This window comes from Artemia sp. Qi Xiang Cuo, unplaced genomic scaffold, assembly GCF_049724085.1.
Source record: "Artemia sp. Qi Xiang Cuo unplaced genomic scaffold, ASM4972408v1 HiC_scaffold_3152, whole genome shotgun sequence".
NCBI classification, from domain to species: domain Eukaryota; kingdom Metazoa; phylum Arthropoda; class Branchiopoda; order Anostraca; family Artemiidae; genus Artemia; species Artemia sp. Qi Xiang Cuo.
This window is the reverse complement of record NW_028300547.1, coordinates 6112-18209: the sequence shown is the minus strand read 5'-3', so window position 1 is coordinate 18209 and position 12098 is coordinate 6112. Positions and strand designations below refer to the sequence as shown.

Sequence of the window (12098 nt, the reverse complement as noted above, 5' to 3'; positions counted from 1 at the left end):
CCTGTCGGCCTCTTTTAACAATTTCACAGCTATAAGTGTGATGATTATCTGTTTTACGTATAACACAGAAAACACTTCTTCTCGGTTGTATATCAGGATTGTTACTAACAGAAGTTGAAGCATTAGCATTAGTTGTCTGGATTGGAATCGGATTAGCGCCTTGATATCCATGAGTACTTTCTTGAGAATTAAACGAGTTTTAAAAATTTCCCCGTCTAGAGTAGCCAGATTGATTAGGACGTCGATTACCTCAGTTATTATAAGAAGACCGAACGTTCCTGGAATTTATTCCTCTGAAATTGCCCCGGTGGGGGGATCGACATATGAGCCATTATAAGCAGGAATACAGCCCCCACGACCTCTATGAAAGTTGGCCATATTATTCAAAAACCGTTCTCTTCTAGGCTCATAACGAGAACCTCGGCTACTAAAATTAGCAGAGAGTGTGGACACCGCCGCTGATAAGTAGGCCATCCCTGAACAAATTCCGTTAATTTCTTCAAATAATTTAGCCCTTTGAAATACTTCTGTAATATCTGCGCATAAACATATTTTCACGAATGAATCTTCTGATATTCTCATGTAATCCTTGTTCAAAGACTTGCTGTTTTAATACATTGATACCTGGAAGAAGGGATTCGCTTCCCGGAACATTTTTTAACTAAAGAAGAATAGCTCTCAAATTCTGAATTAATACGCATAAAAAATCTTACGACTGGCTCATTATTTTCTTGTCTAACTTGCATAGTATGTTGAAGTTTTTAAGCCGGTGAAATTTTATCAAGAAAAGCAGAGCACAGGGATTCTTTTAGCCCAGAAAAATTTGTAGCGGTCACATATTTTTCTATATACGAGCTATACGGTTTATCAGACATTAATCGTACCTCTCGATCATTACTGATTCTTCTAAACCCATTAATCTACAAACTCTCTGAAGGTCCTTAACCCAACTAGAAATTTGCTGTGGTTTAATCAACCTTTTTATTGTCGAAAATGGGTCAATTGTGCTATAAGCTACATGTTGGAATACTGGAGCTGGGGTAGCTCCTGTATTAACATTAGAAGCTTGCCCAAGGGCTGAAACTTCCGGTTTATCATTTTCCCGAGGTAGGGACATAACTTAAGGAGAACTTAATTATAACTTACCAAACTTAAGCAACCAACTAATCCTATTTGAGTGAACTGGAACCGAGGAAAAGGCTACTATCTATTCTCATACTCTACAAACCAGCAATTCCTTTATGAGTGTACGAAGTTGAGAATCAAAAACATAAGCGTACAGGCCAGCAGTGAAGGCGAAGAAAAATTAAAGGGATTCAATTAATTATGTTAATTTAATTATTAAAACAATATTACAAAAAGGATTTGTAATCAAGGTTCTATTCTCTCAAAATTAAGCGTAGCGTTAAAAAGAGGCGCTTTTAATGCAATAGAATCGCATCGTATTTTCGCTGCCGCCATTTTGTAAGGGGGAGGGTCTTCTCATGGTGATGACTCCATGTCCAAACTCAGCCATGAGACCCGAATACCCCTAAATAAGCCTCGAATAGACGAAATGAACCTAAGTGAGAGATGTATCTTGACAAAATCCTAATCATCGTAATAAAATATACAAGACAACACAGATATAAGAAAAACTAAGATTTTGTTATTAAAGAAGAGAACTTTTTGGTTAATAGTTATGGTTATTTCATTATAAATCAAGACTCAACAATATTATTCACAATCAAAGATCAATTCTTGTTCATATAATTGCTAGAAGTGAAATTCATTATTATTAAAGAAAAGCAATCATTATAACTAATATATTAAGGCTAATATGTTCCTGCTTAAAATAATCTAATAATAATATTAAAGAATGGGATATATACCCATTTACTAGGATTTTAACATAATAAAATTAAGAAAGAGCAGGGAACGCATTAGACTTACATTCTACATGCATAAAAGAAGCTTCAGCAAAAGCCTTAACCCCAACTGACTTCTATGGTCAGTGTCACGCTATATAAAAGGATATGTTCTGTCAAACAAACTTATCTAAATTCAATCCTTCTAAGAAAGGGTGTGTATTGCAAAATAAGGAAACTGTGTTAAAAAAGGAAAGGGTTACATGTCAAACAAACGTATCTAAATTCAATCCTTCTAAGAAAGGGTTACAAAATAAATTCATCGGGTTCAAATAAACTCTGAAATAACATTGACTTAAACCGGATTCTACCAAATTCATAGCAACTGTATATTAATTCTAAAATTAGAAGGATATTTCTTACACCGTCCTTGGGAGTTTGATTCCAAGGCAATGTACTTTGCCTTTGCCTTGTTGGGGAAATTTATTACAGCACGTCCGTGCTGTTCAAGAAACGCATGTTGCAGCGTCGTAACCACACGATTTTACGTAAATGATAATTATAGTGAGGGGACTAGACATAGCAAGGGCGAGTGAGGAGCTCTATACCCACTCGTTTTCTAATGTCCTCCCTTTTTCTTGGCTTATATTTCCTTGGCTACTTTCTACGTCGGGCCTTTCTCATTAGCCACTAATGTTTTGATTTCACCTATATCCCTTTATGTGTCACTAATATTGACTTGGTGAATTTACTCGCATGCTTTTGAATTTATTCTTGTACGTTATTTCTGTAGGAATATAAGTTGATTTTCATAATGGTTTTGAACCCCGCCATCATCTACTAACCTGCCCTTTCTTTATATATTTCTACTCCCTTGGAAGTATAAGGTTTATTCTCCAATTCGTCTTTTTTAATTCTCGACTCGGGAGACTTGAAAGACTCTTGAGAGCTCTGAGAGGAATCAAAAGTTTTTGCAGGATTCCTCCATTGTTTAAATGCCATGTCTTCGGGAGGGGGGGATGTGAGACATTTTTTTCCACTAGCGTTTTCCTCCATTAAGACCATTCTTTAGGCATAACCTTAGATACGGTAAATAATGATACTGTCCTTGCTGGGCATCCTTGGGAGTTCGATTCCAAGGCAATGTACTTTGCCTCGTTTTTATTGGGAAATTTATTAAATCCATAGACTCTCGTAGATTTGTATTAATTGAATCTTTGGGAGGAGTGTTTTTTACAACAAGATGAGAATCCCCATAACATTTTACATACTAATTTTTTTCACTCCCCTCTACATTCTTCGATTTGTCCAGTCGATTAGTCTTTATTATTTCAAAGTGAATAAATACAGGGATTCAATTAACCAAGTTCTAAGGAAAATGAACCCAGTTCCGGGTTCTTATAAGTGGATAAAAGATGGAGAGGTAAAAGAGATGTTGAGCAAAACTAATATTTTCCCCCAAATAATATTAAGACCAAATTCTTCTCAATATGTAGAGTTTCAACAAATAGAAAGAAAAACTGCAAAAGGTCAGTATTAAAAATGCACTGGAAATAATGAGAAGATACAAAACACCCTCCGAAAACGGAAGGGTGGGACACTCGGTAAGACACTCATTGAGAATTGTCTTGTTATTCTCTAATTCTTGCATAGTCTCAGGACCCATTTTAGAACTTTTAATGGTCTTGAGTGATGGTCTGGAGAGCACAAGGACGATCGTAAAAGATGCAATCATTAGTTGTAGCATTATTTTCATTTATAGCATTCCCATATATTCATGTGCCGAGTAGATTCAACCAAACGAACCAGGATCTCTGATTTGAGAGAGTTTCTTCCAAATCGCTGTTTTAGAAGAATGACGATATTAAGAGATTAATATACCTTTAACTTTAAGTAAGGTCTCTTATTATACTCTTTAGCGCATGCTATTGCACACATTTTATTTAATGGTTATTTAATTCTTTACAAGGTTTAAAACAATCGTTTAAACATAAGTTATACTGCATCATTAAATGTGTGATCTTAGTTTACTAAATATTTCATGCCTTCATTGTTCACGACACATCCTTGCTGTTTAAGAAACGCATGTTGCAGCGTTCCCATAAATTCACATGCCGAGTAGTTAGAACCAAACGAACCAGAATCTCTGATCTGAGAGAGTTTCTTCTAAATCGCTGTTTTAGAAGAACGACGATATTAAGAGATTTATATACCTTGAACTTTAAGTGAGGTCTCTTATTATACTCTTTAGCATATGTTATTGCACACATTTTCTTTAATGTCCTTCAACGCTTATTTAATTCTACATAAGGTTTAAAACAATCATTTAAACATAAGATGTAATACATGATTAAATGTGTGGTCTTAGTTTACTACATATTTCATGCGTTCATTGTTCACGCACGTCCGTGCTGTTTAAGAAACGCAAGTTGCAGCTTCGTAACCGCACGGTTTTACGTAAACGATAAATATAGTGAGGGGACTAGACATAGCAAGGGTGAGTGAGGACCTCTATGCCAACTCGTTTTCTAATGTCTTCCCTTTTTCTTGTCTTATACTTCCTTGGCTACTTCCTACGTCGGGTCTTTGTCATTAACCACTAATGTTTTGATTTCACCTGTATCCCTTTATGTTCACTAATATTGAGTTGGTGAATTTACTCGCATGCTTTTGAATTTATTCTTGTAGGTTATTTCTGTAGGAATATAAGTTGATTTTCATAATGGATTTGAAACTCGCCACCATCTACTAAACTGCCCTTCCTTCATATATTTCTTCTCCTCTGGAAGTAGAAGGTTTATTCTCCAATTTGTTTTTTTTTAATTCTCGACTCGGGAGACTTGAAAGACTCTTGAGAGCTCTGAGAGGAATCAAAAGTTTTTGCAGGGTTCCTCCATTGTTTAAATGCCATGTCTTTGGTGGGGGGGGGGGCATTTTTTGCACTAGCGTTTTCCTCCATGAAGACCATTCTTTAGGCTTAACCTTAGATACGGTTATATCATGATACTGTCCTTGCTGGGCATCCTTGGGAGTTCGATTCCAAGGCAATGTACTTTTGCCTCGTTTTTATTGGGAAATTTATTAAATCCATAGACTCTCGCAGATTTGTTTTTATTGAATCTTTGGGAGGAGTGTTCTTTACAAAAAGATAAGGCTCCTCATCACATTTTACATTTTAATTTTTTTTTTCACTTCCCTCTACATTCTTCGATTTATCCAGTTTATTAGTCTTTATTATTTCAAAGTGAATAAATACAGGGATATAAGTAACCAAGTTCTAAGGAAAATGAACTCAGTTCCAGGTTCTTATAAGTGGATAAGAAATGGAGAGGTAAAAGAGATGTTGAGCAAAACTAAGATTTCCTTCCAAATATTATTAAAACCAATTTCTTCTCAATATGCAGAGTTTCAACAAATAGAAAGAAAAACTGCAAAAGGTCAGCATTAAAAATGCACTGGAAATAATGAGAAGATACAAAACATCCTTGGAAAACGGAAGGTAGGACACTCGGTAGGACACTCATTGAGAATTGTCTTGTTATCCTCTAATTCTTGCATAGTTTCAGCACCCATTTTAGCACTTCTAATGGTTTGTCTGGAGAGAACAAGGCCGATCGTAAAAGATGCAATCATTAATTATAACATTATTTTCATTTGTAGCATTCCCATTTAATCACGTGCCGAGTAGTTAGGACCAAACGAACCAGGATCTCTGATCTGAGAGAGTTTCTTCTAAATCGCTGTTTTAGAAGAACGACGATATTAAGAGATTTATATAACTTTAACTTTAAGTGAGGTCTCTTATTATACTCTTGAGCATATTGTATTGCAAACAATTTCTTTAATGTCCTTCAACGCTTACTTAATTCTACATAAGGTTTAAAACAATCATTTATACATAAGTTATACTACATCATTAAATGTGAGGTCTTAGTTTACTACATATTTCAAGCCTTCATTGTTCACGCACGGCCGTGCTGTTTAAGAAACGTATGTTGTAGCGTCGTAAACGCACGGTTTTACGTAAACGATAATTGTAGTGAGGGGACTAGGTATAAAAAACTTGAGTGTGGACCTCTATACCCACTTGTTTTCTAATGTCCTTTCTTTTTCTTGGCTTATACTTACTTGACTACTTCCTACGTCGGGCCTTTCTCATTAACCACTAATGTTTTGATTTCACCTATATCCCTCTATGTTCACTAATATTGACTTGGTGAATTTACTCGCATGCTTTTGAATTTATTCTTGTAGGTTATTTCTGTAGAAATATAAGTTGATTTTCATAATGTATTTGAAACCCACCATCATCTACTAACCTGCCATTCCTTCACATATTTCTTCTCCTCTGGAAGTAGAAGGTTTAGTCTCCAATTTCGACTTTTTGAATTCTCGACTCGGGAGACTTGAAAGAATCTTGAGAGCTCTGAGAGGAATCAAAAGTTTTTGCAGGGTTCCTCCATTGTTTAATTGCCATGTGTTCGAAAGCGGGTGAGGCATTTTTGCACTAGCGTTTTCCTCCATGAAGACCATTCTTGATACTGTCATGATGTTGTCCTTGCTGGGCATCCTTGGGAGTTTGATTTCAAGGCTATGTACTTTGCCTCGTTTCTTTGGGGAAATTTATTAAATACATAACCTCTCTCAGATTTGTTTTTATTGAATCTCTGGGAGGAGTTTTCTTTTCAAAAAGATGAGGCTTCCCATTACGTTTTACATGCTAAGTTTTTTCACTCCCCTCTACATTCTTTGATTTGTCCAGTCGATTAGTCTTTATTATTTCAAATTGAATAAATACAGGGATTCAATTAACCAAGTTCTAAGGAAAATGAACTCAGTTCCGGGTTCTTAAAGTGGATAAAAGATAGAGAGGTAAAAGAGATGTTGAGAGATTTTCCCCCAAATAATATTAAGACCAATTTCTTCTCAATATGTAGAGTTTCAACAAATAGAAAGAAAAACTGCAAAAGGTCAGTATTAAAAATGCACTGGAAATAATGAGAAGATACAAAACACCCTCCGAAAACGGAAGGGTGGGACACTCGGTAGGACACTCATTGAGAATTGTCTTGTTATTCTCTAATTCTTGCATAGTCTCAGGACCCATTTTAGCACTTCTAATGGTCTTGAGTGATGGTCTGGAGAGAACAAGGCCGATTGTAAAAGATGCAATCATTAAATGAGCCCTCCAAAGATTATACGAGTATCCATTCCATAAGAATTATACATGCCCCTAGAGTATTACTTATAACGCCTGCCTCGGGGCCCAGGGGGGACGCAGGAATTTTTCTTATCTGACCTTCGAACTATTTTCAATGAAATGGCTATTATAAAATTTTATCGGATGGGCTTGGGGAAAAAAGGATGCTAGAGGGGGGGGCTAGTTGCCTTCGTATTTCTTTTGACTTAAAAATTGATCTAGAACTTTCAATTTCTAATCAAATTAGCCCTCTCTGAAGTTTGTACAAGCATCCCTTTCATAAGAACCATATACGCCCCAGGACAACACTTACAACGCCTATCCCCCAGGCCCTGGGTGGAGTTTTTGTTATCTAATTTTTGAACTATTTCCAAAAACTGGATATCTCAAAATTTATAGCGGATGGGTTTAGGAAAAAAAGGGCGTGAGGGGGGCTAGTTGCGCTTAACTCTCTTGACTCGTCAAAAGTGAACTAGAACTTTCAATTTCCAAACAAATGAGCCCTCTATGAAGTTTATACAAGCATCCTTTTCATAAGAACCATAAATGTCCTTAAGGCATAACTTAGAACACCTTCCCCTGGGCCCTGGGGTTGTATTGACACCGTAGTCTTTCTCATCCAACCTTTGAACTAGTTTTAACCAAAATGTCTATCTCGAAATTTTCATCCGATGGGTTTGGAAAAAGAAGCTGTGTGGGGGTGGGGAGGGGAGGCTAGCTGCCCTCGGATCTCTTTTGACTATTAAAACGTGAGCTCGAACTTTCAGTTTCCAATCAAATTTGCCCTCTCCGAAGTTTATACGAGCATACCTTTCATAAGAACCATATATGCCCCAGGGCATAACTTACAACGCCTGTCTTCGGACCCAGGAGGGTTGTGACGACACCTGAGTTTTGTTATTTGACTTTTGAGAAATTTTTTACTTAATGGCTATTTCAAAATTTTTATTAGATGCATTTGGGAAAAAATGGGCATGGGGGGGCTAGTTGTCATCCAATCTCTTTTGACCCGTAGTGCTGTTCTTATCCCTCTTCGCTCGCCGCTACTTAGGGAATGCTTGTTAGTTGATTTTCCTCCGTTGACTAATGTGTTTAAGTCAAGCGGGTCGTCTCGTCTGAGCTGAGGCCAAGGGGTTTTATATAAACTGACAGAGTCATTTGTTTTTCACACCAATCATCCAAAGTCACCTGGTCACCACACACCCTGTAGTGCCAGCATGCCCCTTGGAGTCATCAGTTAAACATCAAATAAACTAATTTCCTACTACCAAAGTCATATTGGTCTATTCCTGTGCCAAAGGCTGGCAGTCAGAGTGTTTTAGTTGAGGAGAATTTTGATTCATCCTCAGTGTGGCTGCTTCTGTGCAACCCATAATGATCACTCCTCTCGTTCCACCAAAAAGGACCTCAGTTACCATTACCCAGTTGGGTGACAAGTAATAGGGTGATCCACAAGAGGCATAGCCCTGGGTCTTGTATACTTGATGAGATAACTTGCACTCTTTGTACCATGGATTCCCTTACCCACACAAGAGGCATATGAGACCAGCATAACGAGACCAATACCTCTCACCAAATCCTCTCAACATCAACAGTTGACACGAAACTTGACGAGATCGCTTACATTCTCTATAGGTTGAAATCGATAACAAATAGAAGCAAGGAGCCTCGCGGTGAGGGTAAACAATACAGTATGATAATAACATCCGTCTCTCAGCCAGACATAGTCTAAGCTCAAAAACTGGACATGCGCTATCAAATTATAGATGCTCCATGTGTCCTGCAGTTTGCATGGAATCACATGTGTAGTCAAGTTCATCTGCGTAATGTGAGCCAAGTGATCAATCCTTCAGGGTCATTTTTAATGAATATTTCCAATTTTCCCTTAAATAAGGCCAATGCAATTGCACCCTTGCACACCTCAACCCAGACTATATTGGTACAAGCTCACTTTCACTCCCTTTAGTCTTGCAGAGTGGTATCCATGATCCTGGAATCACAGAGCCACTCTAGTCCCCATATAACTATTTTTCACTATGAATTCACACGTAGAAAACCTACATCGAGATTTCAAGAGCATGTTAGCTTATTGCTTGCAAAATCGATGCTATATTAGTGCAATCGCAATTCAAGACTTTGGCTCACCTGAGGACTCATGCGCCTATCTTTTGATCAAGCCAATCCCTTCCTCTTGCACCACTTGGGCCCCCCGGAAGGTAAAGAGTGCTTCCCGGGCCCCACCAAAATGTTGCTGGGGCAGCAACTACCACAGTTTTAGTAATCTGATGTCCACTATATCAGATGGCATGAATTTGACCCACAAACAACTCAAGATTCATCACAAGCTTTCCACGCTCATTTCCTCAGAGAGCCCCCACTATAGAGCAATGTCCAATCTCTTGTTGCTGCCAAATGCAAAGCCTCAATGCTTCTAATGGACACATACCCCAAAATCTCAAGACTGTACCCAGTCATCATCTCGTGGGCCCCAACACAAATGATCTCTTGGGGCAGGGACAATCACCTCAGTGTTGGTTAATCTCAACATGACGTTATAGTGTTTCATCGACTTAGTTCGTTTAGCACTCCTTTCTTCAACGAATGGGACCCATGAATGATGCTACAAAAGGGTACTGCTCACACGCGGAAAACCTACTTGTGCACCTCAAACACCAAACATGGGAACGTATATCAATAACAAAGATTAGAAAAACTTCTGACCCCAGGGGCCAAGATTCTGCTTTTTGCTTATTAAATGCTAATGATCCTTCCGCAGGTTCACCTACGGAAACCTTATTACAACTTTTACTTCCTCTAAAGGATCAAGTTTGAACAACTTTCAACCACACCACGGGCGGCCTGGAGGCTGTCCTTTTGAGTCGTCCGAAGTTCCTGCTAAATCATTCAATCGGTAGTAGCGACGGGTGGTGTGTACAATGGGCAGGGCCGTAATTGACGCAAGGTAATGACTTGCGCCTACTAGGGATTCCTGGTTCATGGGATCCTTGCAGTCCCTAATCCCAACCACGGAAAAGATTCAGAAGTTACTCGGTCCTCTCGGTCAGGGAGGACGCGTTGATTTTTCCAGTTTCGTGCGTGTGTGGCCCAGGACATCTAAGGGCATCACAGACCTGTTATTTTTCAGTCTCATATGCCTTGACGCCGCTTGTCCCTCTAAGAAGAGCGATCCACCACTAGGTTCCATCGTCTATTTAGCAGGATAGAGTCTCGTTCGTTATCGGAATTAACCTGACAAATCACTCCACCAAATAAGAACGGCCATGCATCACCACCCACTGAATCAAGAAAGAGCTCTCAATCTGTAGATCCTTCCAGTGTCCGGGCCTGGTAAGGTTTCCTCTGTTGAGTGAAATTAAGCCGTAGGCTCCACTCCTGGTGGTGCGCTTCTGTCAGTTCCTTTAAGTTTTAGCTTTGCAACCATACTTCTCCCGGAATCCAGACAATTTGGTTTCCCATAAGCTGCCCACAGAGTCATTCAAGTATTGTCCGTGGATCGCTGGTTGGCATCGCTTATAGTTAGAACTATGGCGGTATCTCATCGCCTTAGAACCTCTAACTTTCGTTCTTGATTACTGAAAACGTTATTGGTAAATGCTTTCGCAGTTGTTCGTCTTGTGAAGGTCCAAGAATTTCACCTCAAGCGTCGCAGTACGAATGCCCCGTCTGTCTCTGTTAATCATTACCTCAAGTCCATAAAACCAACATAATAAGACCGAGGTTCTATTCCATCATTCCATGTTGTGATATTCAGGCGCGGTGCACCTGTTTTAAGCACTCTAACTTGTTCAAAGTAAACGTATCGGCCACCCAGGACACTCGGCCAAGAACACCTCGAATGATCCAATGAATTCTTTGATCGAGGCAGTGACCAACATTAGGTGGCACCACCCGACCGAGACCCATATCCTACTACGAGCTTTTTAACTGCAACAATATTCATATACGCTGTTGGAGCTGGAGTTACCGCGGCTGCTGGCACTAGACTTGCCTTCCAATGGATCCTTGTTAAAGGATTTAAAGTATACTCATTCCAATCACAGGGCCTCGGATGAGTCCTGCATCGTTATTTTTCGTCACTACCTCCCCATTCTGGGAGGGGGTAATTTGCACGCCTGTTGCCTTCCTTGGATGTGGTAGCTGTTTCTCAGGCTTTCTCTCCGGAATCGAACCCCGATTACCCGTTATCCGTTGCAACCATGGTAGGCGCATAGCCTACCATGGTTGCAACGGGTAACGGGAAAGTTGATAAGAATGCTTAACGGGGAAAGTTGATAAGAAAGGGTAACGGGGAAAGTTGATAAGAAAGGGTAACGGGGAAAGTTGATAAGAAAGGGTAACGGGGAAAGTTGATAAGAAAGACAATGGAAAGACACGTCACCGGTGCGAGACCGTGTGATCGGCTATAGTTATTCAGAGTCACCATGAGATTAGCCGAAGCCCGATTGGTCTTGATATGTTAAAAGTACCCCTTCCGTGAAGTTGGGGCTGTTGTGCATTTATTAGCTCTAGAATTACCACAGTTTCCCAAGTAGGATATAGTACGATCTAAGGATCCATAACTGATTTATTGAGTCATTCGCGGTTTCACCCACGGGGGGTTTGTACTTAAACATACATGGATTAATCTTTGAGACAAGTATATGCTACTGGCACGATCAACTAGATAACAAATTCACGTTACCATCATGCACATTTGAAACACAGTGAACCATTGAGATTTCTCTCTTGGATTAGGCCACCTTGCCATTGTCCTTTCAAGACCCCTTAATCCCATAGTCAAAGGTCTAATGCTACCAGAATCATTACCGAGTCAAGGATTCCACAATATCCAAGATTCATCTAGCTCAACAGATGCTTGGATCATAGTGATTCCCTGTAGCTCTAAACCAAATCACTCTGAACCACCTTCAGTTTATAGTGTTTTTCAAATGCTAACCCTTTGGAAAGCATTCATCTTGCAATCCTAGCGCATTCAAAACCACTATGCTTGTACTAACAATTGGCAAAAGGCCTCTCGCGGGTAGCAGTTG

The 12098-nt window shown here is 39.2% G+C and overlaps 2 pseudogenes; both read right to left on the bottom strand.

Annotated features, from left to right (window-relative positions):
• Positions 1–285: 285 nt before the first annotated feature.
• Positions 286–1209, bottom strand: LOC148938540 (uncharacterized; annotated as a pseudogene).
• An 8597-nt stretch (positions 1210–9806) lies between these two features.
• Positions 9807–11734, bottom strand: LOC148938539 (small subunit ribosomal RNA; annotated as a pseudogene).
• Positions 11735–12098: the final 364 nt, after the last annotated feature.